Source organism: Solanum stenotomum, chromosome 6 (genome assembly GCF_019186545.1).
Source record: "Solanum stenotomum isolate F172 chromosome 6, ASM1918654v1, whole genome shotgun sequence".
NCBI lineage: Eukaryota > Viridiplantae > Streptophyta > Magnoliopsida > Solanales > Solanaceae > Solanum > Solanum stenotomum.
In genome coordinates, this window is record NC_064287.1 from 29,481,711 (window position 1) to 29,487,256 (window position 5,546).

Consider the following 5,546-nt stretch of genomic DNA (forward strand, 5'->3'; position numbering starts at 1 on the left):
ATACCTCAGTTCTTTAGCACAGAAACAGTCCAACACAACTTCAAGAGTTCAAACCGTAGACCAACTAGCGTATCAAGGTCTTCAACTTGTACACGAGTATATACAACCTTAAAAAATAAAATTTAATAACTTTTTTACTTTCTAGTATCTCAATAATGTTGACGTAACACAGGGTTAGCATCACAAGTAAGCCTAACTTGTACAAATACGACTATTCTCCCAAACCTGTAATTTTGGCCAACAAAGTACTTCATGTCTCAACTTAGATTTGAAACGAAAAATGGAAAAACTGGACATTATATTCTTCATCAAAGATGTAGGTACAAATCTTAATTAAGCTTGCAAATAATCAAGAATCACCGCAAAATACATTTTGTGCAAAAAGATATGATCAAAACACTAACAGTTGACCATACAGGATTTCTTATTCCGAAATTTGGACAGAACTTGTCATATATTGCGTCCCTTATTTCGTATTAATAACAGCTAAATTAGAGTCTAACATAAACGTAAGGGTGGTAGGTATATGAATTAGCTTCCAAATCATATTTATTCACTATTAACCAAGTTTGAGAGAACGAGATATGCTTAAACTACCAAACACTACCCAGCTCAGGAACAAATTTCATCACTTACCAAAGAGAAGTGTGTGTCTCGAATTCCAGCCCAAAGGACCAAGTTTTTCTCTTGTGATTTTGAAGAACAACTGGTTAGATAATGTTCTAAGGTTCTTAGACTTCAGGTAAAATGAATTTCACTAGAGGAGGTGTTAAAATATAGTCTCAAACGTGAAGCTTATCACATGTATAGCTGTCACTACAAGGTGGCTGCCCAAATAAAAGTGTGTTGCCCAAGATGCATACATATATACCTATATGTATATCCCTCACCTCCATTTCAAGTTATACATAATTATAATTAGAATATTATGTAAATACCCCAATACAATCTCTTAAATTATGATCACAATTTATGTTAAGCAAGTTTGCAAATATCACAAAAATTCAAGTTCCCAAAATGAGAATAAAACATATTGTAGTAATTAAGAAACGGTAAATCAGTATGCGACTCTTGGTTAGTATTTCGGGGTGTTACATATTAGGTTCAATTATTGGCAGTTTGAATATTGTTGGATTGGTGAGAAAAAATAAATAAAACAAGTAAAAGTGTACAGAATGTAAAATTCTAATTGAATAAAAATCATATTTGTTTCGTAATTAATTCACCAACCTATTGTCAATGTTAGTAATGGCAAGTAGTTACAAGTAGGGGCTTCAAAAATGAGCCCAATTATAGGCAACCCTCTCATAATTTTAAGGGTTGGGCATAAGATGATTTGAATTGGGTATAATCTCAAACCATCAAGTCCTAACCCACTTTAAGAGAATCCTCAATTGAGCCAATTCAATCTCCAATTTCAACCCGTTTTAAGACTCTTTATTTTCATTAATGTAATGTATGTTACTATATTGCAGGTATGAATTACTATCTATTTTATATCTTTTAGGATTTATCTATCCATTTGTAAGTTCTTTTTAAAAAAAATTCTTGAGTTGAAATTCAAATTGTAGTTATAAAACATAAATAATAATATATTAAAATTATTCAGATTAAACGGGTCAAATTGGGCGGGTCAAGACCAAAGCTGCTTGTAAGCCCATTTGAGCCCAAAGTAAACTTGGGCGGATTAGAACCCAACCAATTTCTATTTCAACGCATTTTAATATCTCCAATTTCAACCCAACCCGTTCATTTGTCACCTCTAGTTACAAGGATTGTAGTTACATGATATCTAGACAAAAAATTTACTAGAATCTAAGTAATAACCACATTACTAAAAGCAAATAGTCAAATTTGGTTTGTAATAATTGACCAGATATGGTAAAAACATTATTTCCATACTAAAAGAGGTAAATATCAATTAATCCTCATAATTGCACTCATTTGTTAGATATTTTTTCTTTACATTTTATCTATATATACATCTATCCATTTATCCTTCAAACTATATTTCTTCTCAATATTCTTGAGTGAATTTTCTCTCTTTTATCTTGCTTGTAGAGAAAAAAATGGATTCTTCTTCTTAAATCAACAATTACCGTGAAATAATACCCTACATTTCCCCAGTCAATATTGTTTGAATATCGGTATGTTGTTTTACAATAATATTTTTTAGTATTTTCTCTAAAAATTATGATGAATCCAGAAAAAGTATAATTCAAATAGAGATTTGGATAAAGTATTTTTGAAGAAATGTGTGACGACCCAGACCATCGTGGTTAGCACCCGCACTAACGCTCCGGTGGGAGAACCATTACTGCAATCCAAACCCAAAAACTAACCATTTAAATTACGAAAGCAAGTTAAATAGCTAAGCACTAAAGTTTCCATAAACTTCCAAAAGATCTAACAACTAAACAATGCGAAAAATACCTAGAACATGAAAGTCAATGTATCAAAAGATCTAGCAATGAACCAAAGTCTAAACAAGAAGGGATACAACTCCAAACTAATGAACTAATTAACTAACTAGAAAAATCTAAGTCTGAAATGGTGGACATAGACAGAAGGAAAACTCATGGTAGCCTGGAAGAACTAGTTTACCCTTGAGTTCAATCGGTGATCACTGATCTTCTAAACGAGATTGTCAATAGCCACTTTAAGATGCCATGTACTCAACAAAGAAAGAACAAGTGCAGTATCAGTACACAACCATAGTGTACTGGTAGGATCATGCGGCTATCCCACTAAGTGCAACATATATATGTCATCACAACAATATAATCACATGCATATATCAAACATATACAATATTATCAACATTTACGAACAAGGTATAGTTTTGCATTTTTCAAGATACAAAATTATAACAAATCATTGGTCCTCTCATGGAACGCAACCCCAACCTGTTAGCATATCGGAATGTGGTACCCGATCCAATGTTTATGCCGGAATGTAGCAACTGATCCCATAATTATGCCAGAACGTGAAAAGCGATCCAAGTTAGTGTGTCGGAACGCAACACCCGATACATTCAACAAGCCACAATCACAATCACAAGTATATTCTCAAGTTCATACAATCAACTCATGATTCATGGCATTCATCATTCATCCATCTCATTTACAACAAATGTGATCAATAATGCAACATTTGCATACATACACGTATTATAACGAAGCAAGAACAAACATACATCACACAATCATAGAATCACAACCATCACCTCGAAACAAGCCTGAAACCCTTAAGAAACTTGATTCTTCCGTTTATGGATTCGTTCCGCTTGTTCTTGGTCTACAAACAATAATTATAATATGGGAATCAATAAACGATAACTAATTACCCGAATTACTAACAATCCTATGAACCCCTAGATCATACACATGATCCCAATATCCAATTTAGGGCTTTTCCCACCATAATTCTCATATCAAAACTCTTCCTAATCGATAATTACCCACTAGATTGAGTTTTACGGATCGAAAAATGGATTCGGGGAGTGAAAATCTAACTTTTAAACTCAAGAATGGTGAAAAACTATCAAGAAAAGACATGGGTTCGTTCCTTAGCTCTCAAATTCGAAAAATTGCAAAATAAAACATTTTTGGGGTTTATTTACGACTTTAAGTTACATTTGCCCCTCCACATAGGCACCCACCCCGCTACAGCGGCCCCGCCCTGGCGGCAAAAATCTTGCCTCAACGGCTTGCACGAAAACAGTGAGCAATTTAAGAAATTCAAACCCCCATTTCACAACACAGATCTAACCAACTATACTCAGAAACTACCCGTTCACGCTAAGATTAATTTCGAGAGTTTTACTCATCCGAATTCAATTCCGTAAAGTCCTACGGGTTCCTTTACGATTTATCTATACACCATGTGATCAAATTCATAATTAAATCACTCAATTGTTACAAGATTTCCCTACACTTTAATTGTAACAATCCGAGAGCACCCTCTAGTCGTTACGGGCGTATTCGACCTCTCGGAGGTCTTATACAAGCCCTTAGCATTCGTCATAGCATTTATCATAGAAAAATAGCAGAAAATTTAAAACTTTTTTATAATATAACACAAGACATAAAAGTCACCTCATTAAACCTTTTATACAAAAATTGGAGTACTACGTCTCAAGGTAGCCATCTTAAAACATGACTACAATACAAGAGGGACACATCCCATACAATACAAAAGAAACTTCTATCTAGTACATAGAACTTAAGGAAACTCTTTAACATAAAGGTCCTTGAATCTTTAAGCACACACCCAAACTTGGAAATAGTAAGCCAAGCTCATCACTTATAGGAAAGACCCTTTAGTCAGCATCACCTACACTTGGCGTAAAAGGATGAAGAAGAATGGTATTAGTACAAGAATGCACTAAGTATGATAACCATGCAAAACATGCTCTAAAAGGACATTTAGTTGGAAACCATGCATCATGCTTTTTTAGAGAAACTTCGAGAACATTTAGTACATAAGGCACAATATAAACCACATACATCATCATCCACACGGAAACCATTCATAATAGCACCTACAGCCACTTATAACATTTTAGGCACATTCAATGCATACAATACATTACCTTCCTCTTTATCTTAACTCCTTTCCTCAAGCAACCCTTAGGGAATACTTGGTGCAATGTATCACCCTAAGTTACCAAGGGTGAACTTACATATAGCCTTCATCAATCCAACAACATATATTCATAGAGTCATAAGCACACCATAAGACATAGTCTTCACATAGGAACCATCACCTAAGACAACCCTCAAGTCACACTAGTGCAATGTGCAAGTAGCATCCCATAATACTACTCCCAGCAAGTGTTCCTAGGAAGCCACCATATACTAGGCACATCATATTCAACAAGTCATAACATCTTCATTTAACATTAGACATTAGACAAACACACTTCATAACATCATATAAGGACTCATTTATTTACTACATCATTAGTCATAACCCATTTAGTTCATATCATAGATAAACCACCCTCACAACCCCTTCACAAGCTCACTTGTGCAATGTACACATGGAGTCTCATACTACCACATATACTAAGCAAACCTATTAAGAAATCATAAGTGTAATTCACATGCATAAACATACTTCATGTCTTGACATAAGTAAAGTAAACCTNGTCTTCACATAGGAACCATCACCTAAGACAACCCTCAAGTCACACTAGTGCAATGAGCAAGTAGCATCCCATAATACTACTCCCACCAAGTGTTCCTAGGAAGCCACCATATACTAGGCACATCATATTCAACAAGTCATAACATCTTCATTTAACATTAGACATAAGACAAACACACTTCATAACATCATATAAGGACTCATTTATTTACTACATCATTAGTCATAACCCATTTAGTTCATATCATAGATAAACCACCCTCACAACCCCTTCACAAGCTCACTTGTGCAATGTACACATGGAGTCCCATACTACCACATATACTAAGCAAACCTATTAAGAAATCATAAGTGTAATTCACATGCATAAACATTCTTCATGTCTTGACATAAGT